Raw genomic sequence first — 27533 nt, forward strand, 5'->3', positions numbered from 1 at the left:
TAAAATAATTGTAGCTTAGGCCCTTGGCCAACAATGAGGACTGAAGATGAAGGTCTGTAGCATGTGTCCTTATGGTTGCTGCATATGAGAAAAGAATATTTTAAAACGTGGAGCAGGATAAGGAAGATGGGGAGTGCTGAAATGAGGACAGATTACAGTTTTCATGGTGTGGTCTGGGTAGGCCTCACTGAGATGGTAATAGCTGAGCAAGGATTTGGAAGAGGTGAGGGAGAATCTTCCAGAGGTCATTGCCACCATTGTGTTGATATCATCATGCTGTCGGTCCTGCTTGGGAAAGCACTTCGTAAATGGTGCTTAGACACAGCTGACAGAGAAGAAACAAACAACTGTCACTTCTCCTGGCATCTTAGACTGACATGTCCTCAGAGAAGAGGTGCTGGCTCCCATCCCAGACCATGCTGGACCCCTCTATCGGGAAGAGAAGCCTTGAGGACCCCATTTCCATTTTGTTTGGAAAAGCAAGCATTCTGTTTCCAGGACATGCCATTCTCAGGGTTCCATAACTCTCTGAAGAGCCAAAAACAAAAACAAAAACAAAAAAAAGTCCCAAAGATCCCCAGAGGACGGAGTCTTATTTTCAGCCTAACAATGGGAAAATAAATGAAATCCTCTTTTCTCAGACAACTAGATAAATATGTTATTATCCCTGAGAAATGGACTTAACAATAGCTCCCGATAAGAGATCATTTTTATCTCTGTGGCATCCTGGAGCACAGTGTGTCATTAGTAACATTTAAGGGCAAAAAGGAAGGGGCCAGAAGTCACCAAGTATCTATTCTGTGCCAGTAATTTATTTGATTTTCATGAATTTCTGAGTATTCAATACACTTTTAAAAAGTAGAAAACTGAGGCCCAGAGGAATCCACAGTTGTTAAGTGATGGAGTGGGATTCAAGCCCAATCTATGTTTCTGAAGGCCACACTCTTTCCTCTTACTCCTTACTATTCTGCTTTACCTAATGGCCAATAATATTTCATAATTTCTCATTATACTTCTAACATTGAGTTGGATGTTAATTATTTGTCTGAGATATTATTTGTTAATTATTATTTGTGAGATATTATTTGTTAATTATTTGTCTGAGATATTATTATTCTCATCTCTGTGCCATTTGGGGCATAGGATGAAGCTATAGGAATAATTTCTCATTATACTTCTAACATTGAGTTGGATGTTAATTATTTGTCTGAGATATTATTTGTTAATTATTATTTGTGAGATATTATTTGTTAATTATTTGAAGTTAATGTCCCAAATCCTCATCTGTTCTCTACCTACTGCATATCCCCACTCTCTCATCTGTTCTCTACCTACTGCATATCCCTATGGTGGACCATATTGGTTTCTGCTTGGGCTGCAGCACATTTAAGGGACTTTGCTGCAGGAGGCTCCCAAGCTAGGTAATAGATGGCCAACCCATAGTCAACCAGCTGTCTATATTTTCCATAGGAGAGAAGGATAACAATATACTTTTGTATTCTTTGGAGCTAGAGTTCTTAAATAGGACTCTATATCGGAATTATCTAAGGAAAAGTTATTAAAATAGAGATTACCAGGTATTTCAATTGGAAATTTTGATTTTTGTAAGTTCAAAGTCAGCCCAAGAATCTGCATTTTAGTAAGCACTACTACTGTTTGAGAACATACAGACAGAGTGGGCAACCATTGGGCGATAGCTTTACTGGTTTCTAGAAAATGTCCTCTCTAGCTTTAGTCATAGGACAAGCACCTGGATAAAGTAGAAGGGAATTTGGAGATTTAGGGTGGCTCATGCAACTTCCATTATGTGGTAAAGCATCTTTGGCCTGCTCAGAAATGCACCTGTAAATCCTCAGAGAAAGGTGGGCAAACTTACTCACTACTTGACTCTGTCCCCAAGATGTACTCTATTAGTTGGTGAAAACCTCAGGGTCTTTTTCACCCCATTCCCCACCTTGGCATATGAACGACTTTTTGTTTGAGAGTAGAAGTGATAGTTTGTGGGCACATGACTAATAGTTCCAGAGCCAGATGTGGAGTCAGGTCTCCTGATTCCCATCAGGCCTCCTTAGTTTTCTTTAAACCTGTAGATGCATCCTGCCCTCATGTCCAGTGTCCATCTGCTCATCTTGGACCAGCAGGCCTGCCAACTCTTTCTGAAGATGTTCAGGGGTGCATGCTGGGCCTGGCCAGTGAAGAATATCCCCAGGCAAATGTCCTCAATATTTAGCAGGGGTAATACCAACTAGGACATCCTAAATCAAGTCTTTATTAATTTAAATTGTTTAATTTCTACACAAATAGTTGAAGTTTGGAGGCAGGTATACAAAAAGATTAATTTTCAAGAGAAAATTTAAAGTCAATTTCCCAAAGCTTTTGGTTAATATCACAGTTCAGAATAAGATGAAAGGCAATTGAAACCACCTTGAAAATGTCTCAGTTCCAACACAGTTAATTTCTAAAGCATTGAGATAAGTTATCTTTAAGTGTTACCAGCCTTTTCTTCTCCTTCCTATCTCCTCTTCTTTCTAAGGTTCTTCTCCCAAAAGGGTCTGTTTTAATTTGCCTCTTTATCCTTCCTTCCCCACATAATGACACTTACACTCTGAAACGTTGGCTACCAGTCTGCCACTTATAGTTCCATTTCTCCTGAAGTCATCTCCTTTTCCCAGAACCTTCCATTTCAGGTCCATATCAGGACCCCAATATTCCTATAGCTTCATCCTATGCCCCAAATGGCACAGAGATGAGAATAATAATATCTTAGTTATTTTATTTAATTTTCGGTACTGTATGCTCTGGAATTGCTTTCTGAGCTAGGATCTACCTTCCTTTTGTTGTGCCTCAGTTTCCTCATCTCTAAAATGATGTTTGGATTGGTTAATCACTAACAGTTTATTAATGACTCAATAGTGTTAACACTGAGATATTGTTTCTTTCCCTTGCCTCTCATTTCACTTCCTCTCCTCTTACTCAGACTAAGCTGTCACAAGCACACAGAGTAATTTCCTACTCCCCAGGAAGTCCTCAAAAACAAAGCTTATTTTTTAATGGGTGTGGGAGGAGCTGCATATTATTCTTTTTCCAGATAATGACAGGAGAAGAAAAATAACTACAAAAAAAAAAAAAAAAAAAAAAAAAAAGCTACAAAAACAAAAATGGAAGCAAATCAAAACAGGAAAATCTACCTTTGGAGGAGTAGGTGGGGAAAAAGTTCAGCATCCACCGCATTCTGAGAAACTTCAGCCCTTTGTGTTTTTATTTATTAGAATTTTACAACAAATAACTGAAGAAGGAGAAGCTGGATGGCGCTGACAGGTGGAGCTCTGGTGGGAAGTCACTCCTGTCCAACAAAGGCTCTGTCTAAAAATACCCAGCCAGGACCACACTGTTTCCATAAACAGATGGACACCACGGGCCTGGTGGAGGGGCAGAGGCAGTGGGAGGAAATTGTATCTGACAGTGATAACAATCTGACATATCTGAGAGCTCCACATCCTGGATGTGTCCAGCCCACTGCCCAGGTCCTCCACTTGTGCAAGCAAGGTGGCTGCTGTAAATAGAATTCTCCTACCTCCCACTGAGGCCGTTCTTTCCAGGGGCCCACAAAACCAAACATCTCTCCTGCCCCCCCAGCACCTCATGGTGAAATATGGTGGAAATCATACTTGGGTAAAAACTGCTGTTTGAATTTTAACCTTGCTATCTGACTTCAAGGGTAGTTACAGGAGATTGACTCCCACTGACTCAGTAGCTTTAGGGGTAGAAACTATAAATAACCTTTAGTTCTGCTTTTGTATTATGGGCAAGATAGGGCCACATTCCAATGTTCAGCAGGGTGTAACTGGGAACCGACCCTGCTGGCTGTCCCCAGTCTGTAGAATTTAGTCTTTAGGATTTAGGAACAGATAACTGATTGGCCAATTCTTTGTCCTGAGGGGCCAATCTGGATTAGCTGAGGCAGTGACATCACCACCGACCTGAGTAAAACCCCTGGACTGGGCGATATTCGCTCTCTTCCGCCATGCTGCCGGCGTGAGTGGGACAGCCCATGCTAGCATGGAGATGGCTCTTTTGTTTATTGCATCGGACTCAGCTCCCTGGTGGTCCTTGGGGATCATGAATTCGTCTGGTATCCCCAGCCAGGACCATGAGGGACCCCGGTCCGGAGAGCCTGACTGGCCGCGGTAGGTGTGTGTTTGTCTGTGTTTTTGTGTGAGCGCTCTGGAGGGACTGCCCCTCCATCGGGGCTCTCACCTGGATGTTTGCCGGCTGCTGCGTCAGCCAAGGTTTGAGCCCGGATTCGAATCTGTAATAAACTCTAGCATGCTTAATCAAATTGGCTCCGGTGGTCCATCTCTTGGGGACTCGCTCTGTAACACATGGCATCCACAAAGAGGAGGCAGATGAGGTGTGGAAGCTGCTGGTGGGGTAGAGGAGACAAGGTGGAACCCCAGGAGGACTCCATGGCCACCCTCAGTCCTAGCTGTGGCCCCAAGCAGATGACATGTGCCGTGTGCCTAAATGCATGATTTTCAGGAAGTCTTGCTTAACTTCTTTGGCCCTAACTTTCCAAATCTGTAAAAGGGAGGGGCATGATTCCAGAAACAGTGTGATCAGTTTTAAGAGATAATGGAGGGATGAGGATACATGTGTAAATACCTTAATCAATAAAGAAATTAAAAAGAGAGAGAGAGATACAGATATACTTTAAGAGGGATAATAACCAAGTAGTAGGGCCAAGTTCAGTGGGGACCGGACATGTGAATGTTCGGTGGGGACTGACCCATCAGAATTTGGAGGATTCTCCCACGAAAAAAAAAAGTTGTGATTTGTTGTATATAGTTTCACAGTGCAGAAAGAGGAGCAGGAGGTGAAAGTAAAAATGTACATCATAACCACAACATTTTCATTGTCAGAGTTGCCTAGATTTGGGTCACCAGGAGCATAGCTCCCTCATGATGTAAGCATAGCAACAGAGCTCAGGAGACTATCTCCAGGTGTTGGATGGGATACTTCGGGTGACTTCTGGGGTCATACATGGTCTTTGATGCCTGTCTGGAATGTGGTTTGAAGTGGTCCCCAGGAACCCCAGTCCTGCCTGGGCTCAGCGAGGTCACCTGAAGGGTCACAAACATCATGCGATGATTCTCTATGGGATTTCTTGCATCTGCATTAGTGTAAGAGGACTGCTTGCTCTTTGCCCTGTGGTTAAGGAGACAGGCGATGGGGTCGCTGTGGGACTCTCCTCCCCCACATCACTAGGTTGCTGCACATTCCAGCTGTGGCTCCACTTTTCCTGTGTTTAATTTCAGTGCATTTATTCCAGCTATTATTATCGTGGTGATTATTATTTATGGAGTGCTGACAGAGGGCTTGGCAACACGGCAGATAAAGAGATGCGGTACATGCCTTCCAGCTGCTGTGACGATAGCCACCTCCTCCCTTTGTTCTTTGATTCTGAAAGACTTCTCCTTTCTCTGGTAGGTCTTGGAGGAATTAAGACAATCAGAAGAGTGCGCAGCATTTATAACAGTGTCAGTTTGGGAGCTGTAACAATGCTGATTCTGCGGCTCCACTCCAGATCTCCTGAATCAGAATCTGAGTGTACCCAGGGCTCTATAGTTCAGCACATTTCCCAGGAGGTTCTTAGGTCCAAGGAGAAATGCTCTAGAAAAACCATTGCGTGGAAAAGAAAAATGAGGAAATAGGCAGGGTATAAACATGGTATCTGCTCTCCTGGAGGTGACAGGGAAGTCACAGAGAGAAGTTAGCAAGAAAGGTTTGGTGAAGAAATACTGCCCATTCCTATTTTAAAACACTGATAATGGAATATAATATGAGTTAGAAAGATGGCTTGGTATTGCTTGGTTTTATACTCCAAACCATTTGGGGATGTATGTGAAAGGGGTCTTAGTAATAAAATATAAGTAATTTTTATAAAGCTGATAATAGTAACTATAGTTTATTGATATTGAGTGCGTGCTATTTGCTTGACATTCTTCTAAGTGCCTTCCATGCATAGAAGTCATTTAATGTTCAAACAACTCTTGGAAGTCTGATGAGAAAACTGAGGCATAGAGAGGTTAAGTAAATTTCTTGAGATAAGAAAGCTGGCAAATGGAACCAGGATTCAATGCCAGACATTCTGTCCTCCTAAACTTACACTATGCTGACTTTTCATGGCATAAAATGAGACTATGTTTGGTAAACTGTTTTGTACTGTTATATCTACTTTATTCATAAAGAAAATTTCAAGTTATCTCCTTTGTTTAGGCTCTCTTATAGTTATTAGGACTATATACTTGGGAGTCTAAAGTCATATAACTCAATTATATTTATTACTTTATATTTAAATACAGATTTGGGGTTTTTATGTATGCCCAAGATGCTCAATTTGCTTACATGAGTGGCAAGGTGTCATCACAGGTGATATTGTGGCTGATTCTTGTGTTTAGAGAAAAGGGAGAAGTGAATTCCAGGGGAAGGAAATGACACATGTAAAAATTAAACAAGAAAAAGAACTGTGGCTGTCTGATGGGTTGTAATCCAGGGAGTGTGGCATTCAGGGACTGTGTGTGTGTAACACAGGGACTGCGATGTTCAGCGAGGGGAGAGAAGTGAAGTTGATAAGTTGGGCTTAGGGACAAATTGTGTCAACCTTGAAAGCTAATGAGGGCACTTGAGTTTATTCTGTCGGTACTGGGGGAATCACAGGAGGGACATCATAGTCATAAGGTGATTGGTGACAGTGGGAAGAGTTGAGATTAGAGGAAACAGAGGGCCCAGGAGACCAGCTTTAGGCTGTGGAAAACACCTAGGGAAGAATGATGAGCACCTGAACTTATTAAAGTGGAATGGAGAAGAAATGAAATTGGGAGATATTTAGAAAAAAAGGGTCAATAGTTCTTGGAGACCGATGTGATAGTAGAGACTTATGGAGAGAAAAACACAGGCTGACTCTTGGGTTTCAGGCTTGGAAGATGGAAAAGATGACAATAAGGTGGAGAATATAAGAAAGAGGATCATTTTAGGGGAAGAATAAAGCAGTTGGATTGTGCCATGTTGCTTTAAAAGGGCCAAGAAATCTGAGGAGGGAGCACAGGAGGGAGATTAGGGATGGTGAGAAAGAAATAGAATTCACTTTTTATTATGGAAAATACATTGCTATCTGATGGTTTTACTTGAAATTTTTGTGGACCCCCAAACTACTCCCAATCTATATATCATCTGTCTATCATCTATCATCTCTCTCTCTCTCTCTCTCTCTCTCTCTCTCTCTCTCTCTCTCCCTCCCTCTCTCTCTCATCTATCTATTTTCTATCTATCTACCTATCTATTTTTAAGAATACATTTGTACTTTACTAGCTGATTGAGGATATATGCACAAGCAAAAAAATCACTCAAGTCAGATTTTTAGAAATGCAATTTATTTATTTTTTAATTGACCTCAGTCACCATTTTTATTGATGGTTTAAACTTTAAACCCTGATCCTCAAAATAAATCAGTTACTCCTGGTTTAAAATTTTGTCAATTCCAGGTTAATATTTTTGAAGCAGAACTAATTTTTCCATTTTGGGGAATCTTTTCTTGTCCTTTTTTTTTTTTTTTGCTGGTGGCATTTGAGCAGAGACAACTTCTCTCATATCTTGTTGGTACTAGGAGAATATCAAGGGATAACTAGGAAACTTATTCACTGATCTCCTAGTGTGGGCAGGTAAATTTTGAAATGTTAACTTATGTGTGCTTGAATGTGTTTCTCCCTCATCTAGTTTCAGAAAGTAGTAACTTGTGACTCTATAGACAGACTGCTAGGGTTCAAACCCCAATTCTGTCCCTGCCCAGCTGCATGACTTCAGACATGTTACTTAGGCCCTTTGTGCCTCACTCGCCTACTCTGTAAAATGAGATAATGACAGGGCCTATCTGGTAACATTTCTGTGAGAACTAAATAATCCAACACATATAAAATACTTGGAACAGTGCTTAGCACATAAGAAAAAGCTATGTAAGTGTTGCATTTATTAATTCCTCTCCTTGCAGGATGGCATGTGGAAGCTACATTAAAGCCAAAGGCTCTGTCTTTTGTGAATGCCTAAGGCTACCAGGAGGTTATCTCTGTCCTAGAGAGAGAGGGGAAAAAGGGAAGGTGAATGTAGAAAGTGGCAAGGCAGAGTGTGGACATTCCGAGGGTGTGTTAGAGTGTCCTGGTGGTGCTCTCAACAGGAGGCTGGTCTGGGAGGGAAAGGTGGTGTGGGAACTTAAAAAGGCTGGACTTGGGGCACAGTGGACACTGGACTTGAAGGGACAGCTCAGGCTGGCATAATGGGCATCCTAGCAGGTACCAGGAGGATCCATTACCATGATCAGAAGGACCTCTCTAATGTTGGCACCATTCTGAGGAGAAACCTCTTATGAGAATGACAGCTGGGTTAGAGTCTTAGAATAAGGTACAAACAGATTTAAAGAAAATGACTACCGAGGCCCCTTGCACATAAGTGGGCTCTTTGAACTCCATAGCCAGTTTCAGGTAAGGGGCATGAAATGGAGGCGCACACAAATGTTGCCTGTGTGACTCTGAAAATGCTCTTTCCCTTCATTCTTTCACCTTCCCCAGCAGAACTATCCTGTTTCCCCGAAAATAAGAAGTGTCTTATATTAATTTTTGCTCCCAAAGATGCGCTAGGTCTTATTTTCAGGGGATGTCTTATTTTTCCATGAAGAAGAATACGGTACACATTTATTGTTAAATGAAAATAAAGGAAATTTATTACCTGTATATGGTACGGTAGTATGGTAGTTGTCAACACAAACCAGACAAACTGTGAATCCTACAGTATCAAGAATTTACTCATTTATTCAATGACAATCATACCATCATCTTCTGGAACATCATCATAACAATCCAATTCCTGAATTTCCTGGTGAATTTCTTGTGACTCCATTTCTTTCAGAATCAGTGGACCAAATCTCTCATGTTTAGCCTAGGGGGGCCTTATTTTCGGGGGGATGCCTTATATTTCACTCAGAAGGAAACCTGCAAGTAGGTCTTATTTTTGGAGGATGTCTTATTTTTGGGGAAACACGGTAGGAGCAGAGTCCCTGGCCTCTGAGTGTAACCAGGCCTCCCCAGAGCAGCTTCAGGCAGGAAGATTTAGCCCCATTCCTCTCCACTTCCCTCGGACCCCTCCCCAAGACCAACTACCTTCTGTGTTTCACTTCCTGTCCTCATATTAAATGCTCCCCTGTGCAGCCATTCCGCAGCTGGTGGCCCTCCGGTCACCTCCTGCCCTCCATCACTTCCCCATTGAAGGGGGCTTGGGGAGAGTCGAAAGGTGCTACATCAATGTAAGACATTTCCTCCCTTGTCCCCTCAGCTGTTCAGCTCAGCTGTGTGTCCTCTGACACCTACAAAATCAAACACCTGCTTTCCAGATGTTTGCACCTACAGGCTGGCGGAACTGACTGCACCAAGTCCCTCAGAACGGAGATAGGTATTTAGTTGAGGGTAACATTTAATGAAGTCTTGGCCTGAAAAAGATTTGGAGGGTCATCTTTTTTTATTTCTCTGCCTTAGGAAGAATTAAGCTAAATAACTGAGTCCTTCATGCTCCATTTAGTGGAAGAATCCACATTTTTCCCCTGGGCTCATTGTCAGGGCTATTTATTTATGACCAACCGTATTTCTTTCTAATTTTCAGGAAGATAGGCTAATACTAGGCAGAGCTCATACATACGGTAATAATCATTCTTCCTTTCCTCCCCGGGTAATTACTAGGAAGGGAGGAAGTATGGTGGTGTAGAATAAACACTATCTTTGGAATCACACATGCCTGTGTTCAAATCTAGGCTTAGCCATGTACTAGCTAGGGCCAGCCTTAACTCCCAAGGTTCGACTTTGTCCTCTTTAAAGTTTGGAGAGTAACACCTGTCCAGGAGAGTTTTGAGGATTAAGGGGATAATGTGTGTGCATACCCAGAGCTGTCACTGGCTCAGAATAAGCCCTCAGAAAGTCATAGCTATTGTTGCTATTATTACTATGAATAGTCTGTTTCTTAATTCAGGCAAAAAAAATTGATGTCAAGGATTAGTACCATTAGCCCCTTTATACTAAATGCTTATTGAGCTAAATGTTATGCAAAATAAGGTAACCTGTTAATACAGCTCCTTTAATCCAAGGTTTCTTAAATTGTGTAATGGTCCACCTGCATCAGAATTACCTGGGGAGACTTGTTAAAAACCAAAGAATTCTGTGCCCTAGCACAACATGACTCAGAATCTGTTAGCTAGGCCACAGAATCAGCATTTTGTTAAGCACCCCAAATAATTCATATTATAGTTTGAGATCTACTTCTAGGATTTCTTAGTAAGACCAGATGCCTTATAGGTTAATGAAGGTATATCACCTGGTGTTCCCTAGAGCACAGAGCAGGACTTTTGTAATAAATTCCTTTGTTCATCAGCTGGTATTGCCTTTCTGGAATTGCACAAAATGTTAGCATTTGAAATAATTTCAAAGGTTACATCATGCAATCACTCATAAGATTTAAGAATCTTTTTTACAGAAACTTAGAGAGTGGGCTTTGGTGTCTTCAGTGGTGTGGGGAAGGTAGAATAGAAGAGCAGGTGCCCAGTAGCAGGGGAACAGGAAGAAGGAGGTTGGCCAAAGACTGGACATCTGGCAGTATTTATGGAGGCTGGCCGTGTGCAGAGCCCAGCACTGGCTGTGGTGCGATGGCACAGAGGAAGCAATAGAGAGGCTTTCAGTATCCCCACTATGCTCAGCATCCAGAAAGAAACTCAGAAATCTTGTTAATCATTCCAATGTTTCTGAATGACCAGATGTTGGCTGCCAGAGTATTGAAAATTTCTGGATTGCTTTGGAGGACAGAGTGGAGAGCAAGGAAAACAAAATGGAAATAGATAGGAAAACAAGCGTGTGTGTGTGTGTGTGTGTGTGTGTGTGTGTGTGTGTGTGTGTCTGTGTGTGTTTGGGGGGGTGCAATAAATACAGGCTGATTATTAAATTAAATAATCCATTTTTGGAGTCCTCCTAGGTGATACAAAGAGTAAGCAAACATAAATAACTCCCTTCAAGGGGCAGTATAATGTATGGGAAGAATAAAGAAATAAGATTCAAATTGGGTCTAACCCTTCAGTAGCTCTGGGAACCTGAGAAGGGTTTTAATCTAAGACTCAGCTTTCTCACCTGCAAATGGTGCAAATAATGCTACTTTTCTGGTAGCGATGAGGCCAAATTAAATAATGTGTGAACATATCTAATACAGTGTTTACAACATGGAAGTACTCAATAATTGTTACCATTTCCTTCTGGAAGAGGAAATATAACTTCTACCTTAACCCTATGGGAGATGAGTCAGGGAGGAGGGTTTCCTGGTGGGAGCTGTCAGAATCCCAGAACCAGGCTAACCCAAGGAGGTGGTGGGGAAGAATATCTCTGATATAGAATGCTTTTCATCCTAAACTGAGTCAACTGACAGCATCTTCCTATGTAAAGCTCAGTTGATTGTGCCATTTGTTTCCTTTGGCTTCTTCTCTTCCTTCCTCCAGGGCTTGGGAATGGCTGTGCTAATAGTGATGCTGTTAGGGCAAGGGAATTAAAGATCAAGGAGATGATATGTAGGAGCTTGAGTCCAGTTTCTTTAGTTTATAAGTGAGGAAATGCAGATCATGGCTGGTTAAAAAATTTGCTCAGGCCACATAGCCAATCCACTGGCAGAGCTAGAACTCATGCCTTCTGACCCCGGCATGGTGTTCGTGAAGAGCTTGCTGCCACTTGCCTCAGCTGGCTGCCCCATCCATGGCAGCTGTAGCTCTCCACTGCACACAGCTTGTAGCTCGCTGCCCTGCCCTCCTGGTGATCAGTCGTTATGTATCAGGGCGTAATGACCATTTGCAATATTATCTGTTTATTCTACAGGATGGTAGAAAGGGTGAGGGATCTCTCTGTGTTTCTTTTACAAGGACACTAATCATATTCATGAGGGCTCTACCCTCATGACCTAAGCATTTCCAAAGGCCCCACCTGCTAATATTATTACCCTGGACGTTAGGTTTTCAACACATGAATTTGGGAGGAATACAAACATTCAGACCACAGAAAAAGAATTGCATTTATTACTGCAATACATTTATTCTTATAATAGAATTATTATAGGTACAACAAAATCCATGCCTAAACCCAACTACCAGGGTGGGTAAAAAATAAACTTTTTAGTTTGCATCTTCTTTTATGTTATGTCCAGAAATATTAGAAAGGCCTCTAGATAGTAATGTTTCAGGACCTATTCTGAAGATGCCCATTGGAAAGGACTGCATGGCCAATTAATTTTTAATTTTCCAGGTACCAAGTTTGACCAATGGACCTTGTTCTAGCTCTTAGAGTCTCAATATCTGAGACTTAATCACTGGCCAACCACATGGAACCCTTGTCAGAGGTTCACTTGGGATACAACCTTTGAATAAAGATAGAATCATGATTTCCTGGAACTTGTCCCTTCCTCATGCTCCCAGTTATGGAGAATACAATTATTTTCTGTCTATAATTGGGATGCTGTCTTCTTTCCTTGGACATCATCTCCTTGTCCTCTTATTCTGAAAATGTTTCAGTTGAGGTAGACCATAACTTAACTAATTAATCTAATTTTTTGAACCATTGAGTCCCATTTTCTCCACTCATGGCCCTAGAAAACATTGGTCAAAGGGATCTTGGAAGTTTAAAAAAAATTAGAGTGTAGACCATAATATGCCTCATGATTGTGATCACTGGGTTCCAGATGACTGGTTATAAAATTGTTGTTGTCATCAAATTAATTTTATGATTCTCAAGATGAACTTGATACTGAGTAAACGTTAAAAATCTGAACTTATTGTAAAATTGATCTTCTGTTTTAACTAATGGGATTCTTCAGAGAATTGTATTAGAAATAAAATCAAAACATATTTGGAGAAGGTAGCCAGATACCTTCCAGCTTGGGTGGTTTAGGATTTTGAATAACTGTTCATGCTGAGTCTACAAAAATGGAAAGACTCCCATCCCTTCACTGACCTGTGCTCCATTGGACTCTTAGCATCATGACGGAGCAGAAAGAAAGGGATACTGAAGCTTGTAGTGAACCTGCTCTTCTCCCAGGAATTCTGGGTCAGTGAGATAATGTCTGTGAAGGGGCCTCTACAGGAGAATCCATTCTACAAATAACAAGGGGCACTCTTGTTATTTCTGGGCCTCCTGGAGCAGCCCAGGTAACTCGGCCCTTTTATCTTAATGGGCAGTTGATGTCTCCTCTACCTCCCTTCTCCCAGAATTAGGGTTTTTCTTTAAAGAAATAATTAGTGGGTTCTTTTAAGCTTTTCCAGTGACTCATTCTTCTTTGAAATACTAACCTGAGGTTGTCTCCTTTAGAGAATAAAATAATGATAATAGCAATTTATTTCATAGCAAGATCCAGGCCAATTAGCACATGCCCTATGCCCAGAACTTAAAAAAAGAAAAAAAAGAATCTCTAGTTTCTTTCAGCTCTAATGTGTCCTGAAATCCCATTGCCAGGGCGTAAATGTCTGTTGCTTGGCTGTCTATAGTAGAGAAGGGGTTGAGTGATAAGTATCAGAGTGTGGGATAGCTAGAAGCTTGGAGGTATAGCGTACTTTGAACTCCTGACCTTCTAGCAGACAGGAGGACATCTTTGTAGGTCTCAAAAGTCAAGGCTCCATCTGAAAAGAGGATGGAAAAGTATTTTTTTCTTTACCATGGAATTTCATAGTGTTTCTTTTGTCTTTATGATGTCTCAAGGATGGTAGGAAGGATGTGTGGCTGACTGAAGATACACTGTCCTTTGTACTTGTATAATACAAAACCTTATTGATTTTGCGTTTAAGAGTTCGTGTGTGTGTGTGTGTGTGTGTGTGTGTATGTGTCCCCTTTCCCAATTTTGATTTTCACTGCAGCTCAAAGAGGTACATAAGGCAAAGATCACCACCCAAGACTCTGAGAGTAACAGAAGACACAGAGAGTATCAGCTGTCTCTAATTCTTTAATTTTGCAGATGAGAAAATAGAGAACCAGAGGGAAGGTAAAAATACATTTTAAAATGTCATTAGATGGGTTTTGGTGAAATTGAGATTGAACCCAAAATCTTCTGACTTATTTGCTTTTTCAATTCCATAGCATCAAATGTCAACAGTTAATTATCTTTATAGAAACATGAGTCAGGTTTAGGAGTTATAAAGCTTTGAATTTTGGCAAAATACTTAAATATCAGGTTAAGTTAAATTCACTTGCAATTTGGGTCCACTATTCCTATTTTCGTCTTTGTTTGGAATGAAGACTTAATTAACACCATTTCAGTTAGACTACAACTGAGGCAATTCTTTGTTAGGGGCATATTTATTACTTTGGTGTCTTCTCTCCAAGTTTCTTCTTTTTCTTTAAATGTATAGTAATACAGGACTCAAGAGACTGAGGAAAGTTGAATCTTAAGCCTTTGGCAAAATGTTCTCGTACAAAATTCTGAACAAGTTGATGAGTAGAAGATTAGACCAACTTGTTCAGTAGTTCAGCCAAGACAACTGAGTGCTGATAACATGGGAGTGGAGTTTTCCCCCCATGAGGTTTGTAACTAAAGGTAACATCATGCTACCTTAACATTTACCTAACAATTTTATCTACCTAGGTTCTGGCCTGCAAGGTACTAAGCTTGGACAAATTTTTTTTAAACTTGCTCACACATAAATGAAACTTAATTTTATTGAATATGGAATGGAAATAAAAATAATACCTATCTCATCATTAAGAGGAACAAATGAGATATTGCAAGTATAGCATCTGACACATAGTAAGCAATTCATAATGATAATTTTTATTGCTATTGTTTCTTGGCACTGCTATTGATTTCCTAATTTTTTAAAAGGATTAAACCATGGTCTATCTAGTGTAAGTGAGTTGGGTATGGTTTGTGGAGGCTGTGATTTTATGTCCTGTGCCTTTCCTTCTAATCTCTCTCAACCAGCATTCTAAGACCATTCCTTGAGCCATTTATCTGTGCTTTGTTGTATGAAGGACTGCCAGATTTATCTTCCCTCAGCTAGTCAAGGACACCAAGCCGATCTCTCTGTCTTCATGGCCAAGCTAGACGAAATCCAACTGGAGGGGATAGCTCACAACCTTCCATGCTTATAAATGAGAACAGCTCTTCCCTCACCAGGGGCTAAGTTATTCTGAGGCTATAAAAAGATCCCTGTCCACTTCAAAGGACATTTTTTTTTTTTATCAACTCATCCGTACTGATCCTGTTCAACTCTTCTCATTTTCAAAGGCAGAATGAAGCCTCTTGGCTGAACCCCCAGCTAGGCTCTTACCTTCCTTAAAATATATTTAACTTCAATTAAACTGATCCCTTTTGGCTCCTTTAAGCAAATAGGTTGTCTTCACCAAGTGTTCCCTGACACTCCCTCCCCCTTCACTTCTACCTCATCCAGTCCCTAATATGTCATTCTGAGAATGTGTGCAGAGTCAGCAATGCAGCTCAGCCAGGCCCTAATGCCACTGGATCTTTTAAATCTACTTGTTTCAAAACAGTCCACACTACACCACTTCTGTGCCTGTGAGAGAAGGGCAGTAAATGAAGCATTGATTTGGAAATTAACAGCCTGGTTTTCAGGCCTAGTTCTGTCACAAATGCCTTGGTGTGAATTTTGTCAAGTCTCTGCTTTGTTTTCCTTTAAGTAAAATGAAGGATGTAAGTGTAACCATCTATAGTGATCTATTACTTTCCTGTAATTGCCTGTGTGTTTTTCTTGAGAACAGAGAAATATTTTGACTCTCTGTATTCAAATTTCTTGGAAAACATTTGTTGAAAAAAGGTACTTAAGCTCTCTTCTAGTACACCTTTCCATCCTATCCATTTCTACCATTCTGTGCCAGATAAGCTTCTGTGACCCCTTAGCTTTATGATCTCCCAAACCCTTAGCTGCTTGCCTCTGCCAGAGTGACAGGTTCCAGGTGATCCTGCACAATTTCATTGTAGGAGGCAGATGAACTGAATGCTGAAATCCATGGCTCTTCCCACCTCTTTCAGGTTGAGTACAGTGCCATACTTCAGTTTGAAGGCTACCCCAGTGACTTTCGAAGGGTTCAGATGATGCAACCTAGAAGAAAAGGAGATAGAATCCCCAATGGGAGGACTTTGACTAATCAAAAGAGAAAATAGGAGGGTGTCTACAAATAGACCTCTGTCTTTCCCTCCTCTCTCCAAGGCTTTACGTTTTCTGTACAATGTGTGCAGATGTCCAGTGTGATTGAGTGACCCTTTGGGCTTCTCTGAAGAATGTAAAACTGTGGCTAGATTGATATTTGCTGTGACATAAATGTTTTCCCCTCTCCCCCCAAAGTTACATGTTGAAATCTTAAATCCCCCAAAATGATGTCATTAAAATGTAGGGCCTTTAGGAGGTGCTTAAATTATCACATTAAGAGGTGGGGACCTCATGAATGGGATTAGTGCATTATAAAGAGGCTCCAGAGAGATTCTTAGCCCTTATCGCCACAAGAGAACACAGCATAAAGACACTGGCCATGAGCTAGGCAGAGGGGGCCCCCTTTAGAAGTTGACCATGTTAACACTTTAATCTTAACTTTCCAATTTCCAGAAGTGCATGAAATAAGTTTATGTTGTTTACAAGCTACCTAGCCTGTGATGTTTTGTTATAGGAGCTCGGATAGACTGAGATAATAGCACATCACCTTTGCTTCTCATTCTTTCTTATCTTGTGTCCATTTGCCTTACTCTTGTTGCCTTGGGATTTTACCTTCCAATAAACTATTAACAACCAAGTTTCTCCTGAGATCTTGATTTCTGAGGGAACCTAAGCCATTTGTCCAAATCAATCTACCCAAAGCCCATTCATCTTTACAGGTTCATGGAAAGTTAGAATTAGGAAAGAAAATGCTATCCATTTATTTATTTTAATGGATAATGAAATGAGGTAAAAAAAAAAAAAAAAAAAAAAAGGGAAGTAACTTTCTCAAAGTTAGTGGTTGGACTAGGGTCCCTAACTTCTACCCCTAAATCTAGGAGGAGGAGCATGGTAAGGGAAGAACAAGAATTTTCTTCTTTCTGCTTTGTGATCGGTGCTTCAGTAAGTGAAAGCTCTCCACAGTGGTGGTAGCATCACAGTGGGACTTATCATTTTTAGATATTCCCTGGATTGGAAGGTTTGTCAGTAATATAGGGCAATGCAGGCCAAACAGGACAAATATATTTTGTACAGAGAGGATCCATCTGCTTCTGGTTAGGAAAATAGAAACACTACCCAGGATGGAGTGAGATTCTAGGAATATGCCATATACAGGGACTTTGGGAGTAATGCAGAATGAAATGACATTTTAACTTTCTCATTTGGGCTTAACTGCTATCCTGGTTAAAAGCAAGAGCCTGGAAAAGACTTTTCCAAAGGCCCTTTAGAGCTAACAAATGAGTCTTTGTGCACAGTACCATCTACACTCCTTCCTCTTTCCCCAGGGATGAGACTTAACAATTGTCAGTATGAGTTTATCCACATGACCATTGTCTGTGTCTAGGATAACAGAAGCAAAGAGAACAAGGAGCTCATAGAAATAAAATGGAAGGGAGTTTGGAATTAATATAGTTAACCATCTTATGCAGATGAAGAAACCAAAGACCAAAAGGTCATGAGACCTGACCAGGGTCAAAGAACTGATTGGGGCAGATCTGGATTCTGAAATAGCTTAATTTTCTAATTGAGGAAGGTAATTTATAGTAAAGGGACTTAAGTTTTCCAGAATACTGGAGAGGGTGAGAATCATAAAGTGAACTCTATCCCTTCCATAATACCAGAATTGAAATGAAAGATGCCTCTGTGTCTCCTTCATGTATCCCTTTCATCCTCATGATAAATTTCATTAATTTTCTAATTTAGTCTTTATTGTTGAGATGATTACAGATGTCCCTCTTTATTCCCCATAGTCCATAGTTCCCCCTCCACTTGGTTCCCGTGCCACCCTAGGCCTTTGCTGTGTTCTTAGTAATGCATACCTATATATATAAAAGCCTAAGTGACTGTCCAACTATCCAACCGTCCGACTGGTAGCTATGACATGCAATGACCACCAGGGGGCAGACTCTCTATGATGTGCACTGACCACTAGGGGGCAGATGCTCAATGCAAGAGCTGCTGAGCTGTGGTTACTTGAGAGCTCGGGTTCTCAGGTGACACACCTGGAACCAGAAAGGAGGGATACCAATTCCATGGTATGTCACCCAAGAACCTCCCTCTTGCAATCTGGGACCCCTTGGGGGATTTTGGAAAGCTGGTTTTGCCTCGATCCCTACAGTCCAGGGCAAGGGACCCTACTGGTACAAGAATCCATGTACCAGAACTTTAGTGTGCATATCTTTGTTTAATATCTTCCTGCCCTCCCATCCCTCTTGCCTCTGAGAATTGTCAATCTGTTCCATTTCCATGCCTCTGATTCTATTTTATTCACCAGTTTATTCTGTTCATTAGATTTCTTATTCATTTATTTTTATTTTTAAATTAGATTGTTGATAGATATGTATTTATTGCCATTTTGTTGTTGATATTTTTTAATTTTTTCTTTTTGTTCTTCCTCTTGCTCATCAACATTTCATATAACTCTGGTTTGGTGGCGATGAACTTCTTTAGTTTTTTTTTTTTTTTTTTTTTGTCTGTGAAGCTCTTTATCTGACCTTCAATTCTATTATAAATGATAGGCTTGCCTGGTAGAGTAATCTTGGTTGTAGGTTCTTGTTATTCATTACTTTGAATATTTCTTGCCACAACCTGCATAGTTTCTGTTGAGAAGTCAGCTGACAGTCATATGGGCATTTCCTTGAAGGTAACTAACTACTTTTCTATTGTTGCTTTTAAGATTCTCACTTTGTCTTTAGCCCTTGCATTTTAATTATGATGTGTCTTAGTGTGGGCCTCTTTGGGTTCTTCTTATTTGGGACTCTCTATACTTCCCGGATTTGTAATTATTTCTTTCACTAGGTAGGGGACGTTTTCTGTCATTGGTTCTTCAAATAGGTTTTCAATATCTTAGTCTCTCTCTCCTTCTGGAATCCCCACAATGTGGATGTTGGTATGCTTGAAGTTGTCCCAGAAGCTCCTTACACTGTTTTCATATTTTTGGATTTTTAAATTTCAGTCAGTGTATGCTTAATTTCTGACTGGTCCTTTTCCACTTTTTTTTTTTTTTTTTTTTTTTTTTTTTTTTTTTTTTTTTTTTTGCATTCTCACTAAGATCTTTGAAAGTCTCACTAAGTTTCTAGAAGATTTTTGAATAACCTTATAACCATGTTTTTTAATTCTTTATCAAGTAGTTGCTTTTTTCCATTTCTTTCATCACAATTATGGTTATCAGAGGGAAGGGGGAATGGGAGATAATGAAGAGGGTAACAGGGGTCAAATATATGGTGACAGAAGGAGACTAGACTTTGGCTGGTGAGCATCCAATGCAACATACAGATGATATATTATAGACTTGTACACCTCAAACTTATATAATGTTATTAAACAACTAGAGGCCTGGTGCACAAAATTTATGCATTGGGGTGTGTCCCTCAGCCCAGCCTGCACCCAATCCAGTAGGATCAGGCCTAAATGAGACATCCTTCTCACAATCCAGGACTGCTGGTTCCCAACTGCTTGCCTGCCTGCCTTACTATTGCCCCTAACTGCTTCTACCTGCCAGCCTGATCACCCCCTAACCACTCCCCTGCCAACCTGATTGATGCCTAACTGCTCCCCTCTCAGTCCGATTTTCCCTAACTGCCCTCCCCTGCCAGTCTGGTTCCTGCCAATTGCTCTCCCTTGCTGACCCAGTCACCCTTAACTACCCTCCCCTGCCAGCCTCACCACCCTTAACTGTCTCCCCTATTGGTCTGGTTCCCCCAAACTGCCTTCCCCTGCAGGCCTGGTCCCCCCCAACTGTCCTCCCCTGCTGGCCTGATCACCCCAACTGCCTTCCCTTGCAGGCCTGATCCCTCCCAATTGCCCTCCCCTTCTGGCAATCTTGTGGCAGCCATCTTGTGTGTTGGAGTAACAGTCAATTTGCCAATTACTCTTTTACTAGATAGGATGTTACCCCACTGAATTTTATTTAAAATTCCAATTATAGTTTTCTATGGTCACTGGAGAAGATCACTACTAATGTTCACTATTAATTCATCTTTGACCCTCTCATTTTATAAGAAAATGAACCTGGAGGAAGGAAGTGACATTTCCCAGGCCCAGTAGCTCTTCTGTTGCAAAGTATAGTCCAGTGCTCCTACTGGAGTGTCCTTTGAGCTTCAGTACCATTGGAGCCCTTGCATCTTGTCTGAATGGTGAAGAAGTATCTAGGAAAGATGCTATGGAAGGGACAATGGCAGTTTCCCCAGGAGTCCCGGCTCATCCTCCTTTTGACAGGCCTTGGAGAGCACCGGCAGTGGGTGTGCTTCCTTCCCTCCTTCATCCTGAATAAACTGTTGAACTCCCAGGGCAAGATTCACAGAGGCCACAGGGAGCAGACAGAGCTGTGCCTTTGATGTAGCTCCAGAGAGAGGCTACTCTCCTCGAACAGTGGCTGGGATTCTACTTTTTGTAGACATTTCCTGTCTTTCTTTTTCTTAAAACATCCCTATAGGAGAATAAGTACTGTACATTTATAGCTTTGACTTGCCAAGAATATCCCACTAGCTCATCTCATAAATCTCACCGAGCCTTTCCCAAGTAGCAAGTCATGGCCAGTCCAGGCAGGCCTGACATAGAGCAGGAGTCACTGATGGGCCAACCAGGGCCATTGGCAGAGCCACTCTGCCCCCTTTGGGAGTCTCCTTGTCCTTCCTGCCCTCTGAACTTTGAGTCACAACATTCCCACAGACAGCCAACTCTTACCTCCAGAGATAATTTATATTTATCCTCTCTCCTACACACCACACCCAATATTCCACCTTACTTTGTCATTCTAAATTTACATCAAGTGCAAGCTCTTTCTAGTTCCTGATAAAGAAGTCTCATGCTGGGCTCATGCCTCCTCACTCAAATCCCAGTACTTAACATTTATAGATGAAAGCTTGTCTTCTTAATGAGCCATAAAACTTGCTAGATATTTCCTCCATGCTAACTGGTGTCTCTGCCTCCTTTAAAGGGAGATGGGAGGAGAGGAAGGTAGCTGTGTCTTCTCTTTCTACTCTCTTTTCTTCTGCCAGTACTGGGTTCCTTAGAGGTTGGCTTTGGTCTTATCTAGTCGTAAGTTCAACCAACAAAATCTGTTTCTCTGGTTCCAAAATCTTTTCTTTTTTTGGATGCAATTTCTGATCTCCCTTTTACAGGTGTTCTTCCTTGTACTCTCTATCAAACTTGTGTTTCTTGTCACCCTCTATTCTGAAGCTTCTCCTGACTTCCTATGCTCTTTTCCCTTCTGCCCCTTTCTCTCTCCTTCCAAGTTATCCAGCTTATGGGACATCAGATGTAGCAGAATGCCATTAGCAATGTTACTTTCAAGGTCAAGTCAGTCAGATGTTCTCATGTCATGCCTACTGCCATTGCCTACTGCCATTCAGATAGTAAATGCCCAAGCTACAAATAAATCCCATAATTCTCTGTTCCCCAGCTAATGTTCTTTATATGACCACATAACTTCTCTTTCTTTTTTCTCAGGAATTCATCTCTAATCATTGCTTTTTGCTCAAACTTCTATCTCGGTCCTTTTCAGCTTCTACGTGTATCCCAATCCTTGTGTGTCCTAATGTAGAAGAAAATGGGAGAAATCCAAGGACTCTAACAGGCATGTTTTGCTTTGATCACCAAGTTAGTCAGGTTTGGCTTTTAGTTCCTAAGCTAAGTAACATTTCCAATATAAGATTCTACAGGGGTGGATCCTGGGCGGCTTTAAACACCTGGGAGGGTTCATCTTATCTGCCTAATGCTTGAGTAGAACAAATGCCCAGAAATATTCTCTGTATAAAGGAGAAAAACAGATGTTTTGTTCCTTTCTGAGATGTTCAGGAACATAACTGGAACCCTTTCTCTTGCAAAGAATGGGGAGATAGGAGAATAAGATAGAGATTTCCAAGTAAATAGGAAAGTCATGATTCATTTGATCTCTGGATGACACATGCCTCATCCCTCCCTTCTTCTCAAGAAACAGCATTTCAGCTCTGGATCCTGCTGTGCAGCACGATCTGTACTCCTTTTAGGGAAGCTGAAGATGACAGTGCTATGAATAAACTGTTGCCCCTAACTGAGAGAGACCTGGTTGCTTGAGGACACAGGAAGCCAGCTGAGTGGTGCCCAGGCTTCACTTTTACTGGTTCTGAGGGAAGGGAAGATACAAGCTTTCAGCAAGGTCCGGAGGTCCCAATGAGTTAAGAACTATCCTCTTTTGAGAGAAAGGTTGTTTTCTATGTCTTTGTCACATCTCACTTTGGGCCTAACACACTGCAGGCCAATGAGCCCTTGGAGATTAGTATCTATTGGAAATGTGGCAAGCTTTTAAGGGTCCTGCATTTTAGCGCAACCCCAGCCAGTACAGTAGGCAAGTCTCCCCAAGGTAACTTATCAGTATGTGGGGATTCAATAGGGACAATTTTGGAGTCACACACAATAATAGGGAAAACATTACTTTTGAGCCATCCTGATCTGTGTTGGAATCCTAGATTTATTTCTAAAATTACTTACCACCATTTTTGTCTTGTACAAGCTCCTACAAGGCTCAGTTTCCTCATTTGTAATGTACAACTAACCATACTGATCTCACTGGGAAATACTGAGGGGAACAAGAGGGGAGGTAAGTGTCTGGAATTGTGCGTAGTCCCAGCAGGTATTCAGTCAATTTCAGTTCCTAATCTTTTAATGCTCTTCCTTGTTCCCAATTCCACTGTAGCTCTTCTACCTAAACCATCTTTAAAAAGAGAATAAATTAGGTGGAATCCAATAAACTTGAACCCTCTAGTAGTGGTTTTTTTGTTTTTGTTTTGTTTTTGCCTTTGAAGAGTCAAAAGTAAAAATAAAATCTGATCACAACCTTTAAGGACCATCCAAGAGTCATGAGAATTTGGGTAAGAACCTCAGGCGCTCAGATTCTGCCCTACATGACCCTGGGCAAGCTTCTTCTGATGTGTGAGCCTGGATGGGCTTTCCTCTTTTCTCCAGTTTCATGACTTTCTCACTCTAATTTCTAGATAGGAAGTTACTTGGGTCTCCCCTGCAAGCTACTGAATCAGCAAAGGAGACCTGCTGGTGTTTGATCTACTGTACTGAACAAAATTGTGAAATCAGGCATTTTAGACAAGATTTTTAAGTAGTTAACCCCAGTTAAGTATCTTAGAGGACCCTGAACAAAGGTTTATGATTATTGCTTGCAGGTGGAATTTTCTGGTGGTTAGTCTATTGTGCTAATTTGATATGAACCCTTGTGTTTTAGGGAGTTTACAATGTAATAAAGATGGTAAAACACAAACCCCTCCATGGCTTTCTCTTCTCCCTGAATCCTTAACACAGCCCACAAGATTCCCACTGCCTCCCTTCTGCCTGCCTTCCTATTTCCCCTCTTTGTTCCAACCCCACAGGTTTCCTCTCAGTTCTTCATGTGATGCTTCCGTCTCCTCTCCTCTCCTCTCCTCTGGAATTTCCTCCTCTGATTTTCCCAGGTTACTCTTATCATTTATCTGATCTCAGCTGTGACATCCCTTTCTCCAGAGAGTGTCCTGTGATTTTCTGAACAACCACAGGACACGATCAGGCTCCTCAGTGTCAGCTCTCACTGCCAAATGTTTCTTTTGCTCTTGCCACAATCATGATGGAATTACTCACGATGCACTGTTATTTAAAGTCTGTCTCCCCTGCTTGACCTTCACCTCTTTGAAGACAGTGCTTGTCTTCGTCACCCCGGTAACTCCAGCACATAACAAAGTGCTCTGCCATGGTAAGAAATCAATGGATATTTATTGTATGAATAGACAAATATGAAAGGTTGAATTTCACTGCAAGAAACAAGATGTTATATTAGACAACAATGTTGGGCACCAGACAGTACCTGATATATTATTGTCTGACCAGTGGAATAGTGGAACAGACTGAAAAATGCTCAGAGTTCAGAGATGTGGAGGTCACTGTAAACTGGGAAGGCTTCCTGGATGCAGATCATAAGTGAATGTGGGCCCCTCTGTTCCTCTCACATTTCATCAGGGTTTAAGTCTACACACAACTCTGCGCAGATTCTTAGGATATTTCCATGGGCCCGAATACCAACACGAGTAAGTACTGCAACTGTTGGCTAAGTTTATCCAAAGCAGATGCTCTGCTGTATTGGCTGGATCCTATCATGGTAAGGACTCAGTACATGTTCCAGCAGCTATTTTCTAGTACATTCTTAGGGACATACTTCTGTGACAGTGTTAATCCTTTTACTAACTTTCAATAGACAGCTAGCAATTGGTGTTTCATCTTAACAGCATTATTGCTATGGATAATTCCTAATTCTCAGGGGAGCATACCTATAATATTTTCCATCTCACTAGAGATACTTCATATTAGGGTAGGCACTGGCTGGATATCTGAGTACTGCGGCCTACTGTGGGCAGAGCAGGGACCAACAGAGGTCATGGAAATATAAATGAAAGGACAGATATGAATCTTTCACCAAAAAGGACAACCTAAAATAAGAGTCAGACATCTGAGAAATTCTAGAAACACTATGCCATTACCATATTTAAAGTGTACTACAGTACTATTTTACCTAGAACTATGAATAAATAAATATTTTTGTTGCCAGTTACTCCTTTTTAGCTCTATGAGAATTGGCATGATGTTTATTATATACATTTTTTTCTTCTTAATCCTATCTAATAAAAGAGTAATATGCAAATTAACCATAATTCTGCTACACCCACAAGCCATTCCCACCAGCCAATCAGGAGTGAGAATGCAAATTAACCTAACCAAGATGGCTGCAGCTATGGAATGAGGAGGAGCCATTGCTTGGCTTCCCGGCAATGGAGGAAGCCAAGCTTTCTGCACACCCTGGCTGGCCCAGGCCTCCACTTAAGGCTACAAAATTTCAATTATAGAAGATAAATCCCAACAAAAATGTCAGCAGCCACAGAGCGGGAGAGAGCAGGAGGCTTGAGTTGCACCCAGTGGTGGAAGAAGCCAAGCTTTCCACAGCACTAGCCTGCCTTGGCCTCCACTTAAGGCTACAAAGTTTTAATTATAGAAGATAAATAATTCCCAGATACCAGGGCCTCCACTTGGGTCACCAGGGTGTGTGGCCAGCCTGCAAACCACCACAGGCCCCTAGCCCAGGCTGCCCCATACCCCAAGGGAACCCCCACCCTGATCTGGGTCACCCTTCAGGCCAAACCAGCCTGCTTCCACACATATAGAAGGCCTCTATCCGATCTAATAAAAGAGTAATATGCAAATTGACCATCACTCCAACACACAAGATGGCTGCACCCATGTGGTCAAAGATGGCTGCCTCCATGTGGACACAAGATGGCCACCACAAAATGGCCAACAGGGAAGGGCAGTTGGGAGGGACCGGGCCTGCATGGGAAGGAAGTTGGGAGGGACCAGGCCTGCAGGGAAGGGCAATTAGGGTTGACCAGGCCTGCAGGGAAGGGCAGTTATAGGAAAACAGGCTCACAGAGGAGTAGTTAGGCATCAATCAGGCTGGCAGGGGAGTGGCTAGGGGCAATCAGGAAGGCAGGCAGGCAGGCAAGCAGTTGGGAGCCATTAGTCCTAGATTGTGAGAGGGATATCCAACTGCCCATTTAGGCCAGATCCTACTGGATTGGAAAGGGTGCAGGCTGGATTGAGGGACTCCCCTCCACCCCCTCATGCATGAATTTCATGCACCAGGCCTCTAGTTATCGTATAATTGACATACAACAAACATTTAAAATTATGTATTGGTATATGTATACATCCATGAAATCATCACCACAATAAAGATAATCAACACATCCTTTGCCCTCAAAAGTTCTCTTTGATGCCTCCTGTTGTAGGGTTGAACCCTGGGTTCGAAATAAGACCACCGGAGGCTGATGATTTATTAAAAAAGCAGGCAAAGATTTATTGAAATATCTGGCCAGGACAGCCGCAAAAGCACACATGCAGGCGGACTCCACATGACTGCACTGCTTCAAGGGCAGGTAGTTCTATTTTGCAACAAATTGTTTGAAATTTTCTGCTGTTCTTCCTAGATAAAATATTGCTTTCTAGTTTGCTTTAGCCCATTTGAAGAATGATGAAGGTAAACTTAACTATCTAACCTTGTAGGCCAGAGACCAGATATGCCCACAATCTCAATACCATGCCAGGTGCACTTTTTTAATTGGATAGAACTGTATTGTTTTCAAGGCCAACATCGAGATAACCACTAAGTGCACATAAGGCTGGCTCTTTAATAAAAATAGGAAGTTCTTGCTTAGAATTTGAATTCATCCTCCCTAAGCCCATCATGCGATGAACAAAGCAAGTCTCTCCAAACTCTCCCCCTGCACTGTCTGACTGCTTGGGGACTCTGCAACAGTTCAAATCATAGGAATTTTCCTTTGTTCTAAATTCTAAATCCTAAAAACTATATTCTAAAAACAGATCAGCCCACAGGGTCATTCCCAGTCACATCCTGCTGGACATTGGAATGTGGCCCTATCTTGCAGAAGCAGAACTCAGTGTTTTATCTCCAAAGGCTATGGTCCCAGGCACAGGAAAATTGCCTTAGCAGGTTTAAAATTCAAACAGCAGTTTTTACCAAAGTATGGTTGCCACTATATTTCACCTCTGTACTCTCATCCCTCTCACTGTCATCTCACCCTCAAGCAGCCACTAAGCTGCTCTCTGTCACTATAGATGTTTGCTTTTTTCTAGAATTTGATATAAATAGAATCTTACAGTGTGTACTCTTGGTTGTCTGGCTTCTTTTACTCAGCACATTTTTTTTTTTTGTAGATTCATTCATAATTATGTGTATATTAATAGTTTTTTCTTTTTTATTGCCGAATACTAGTCTATTTTGTGTATATAACATAACTTTGACTTTATTTGTTTATTGATGTACATTTGGGTTGTTTCAATTTTGAGTTATTACTTATAAAGCTGCTATGAAAATTTGTATAAAAGTATTTATATATATATATATGCTTTATTTTAATTGTGTAAATATATAAAAATAGAATGACTAAATCATATGTTTAATTTAGTAAGAAACTAAAAAAACTGCTTTCCAAACTGATTTGTACCATTTTACATTTCCACTAGGAGTGCATGGGAGTTCCAGTTGCTCCACATCCTCATCAACACTTGATATGATTAGTCTTTAATTTTAGACATTCTAATGGGTGTGTAATAGTATCTTGTTGTGGTTTCAAATTTCATTCCATAAAAACTAATAATATTGGGATCTTTTTATGCACCTATTAACCATTTTTATCTTCTTTGGTAGTGTGTCTTCAAATATTTTGCCCATTTAAAATTTTATTTCTCC

Source organism: Pipistrellus kuhlii, unplaced genomic scaffold, assembly GCF_014108245.1.
Source record: "Pipistrellus kuhlii isolate mPipKuh1 unplaced genomic scaffold, mPipKuh1.p scaffold_m20_p_7, whole genome shotgun sequence".
Lineage (NCBI taxonomy): Eukaryota > Metazoa > Chordata > Mammalia > Chiroptera > Vespertilionidae > Pipistrellus > Pipistrellus kuhlii.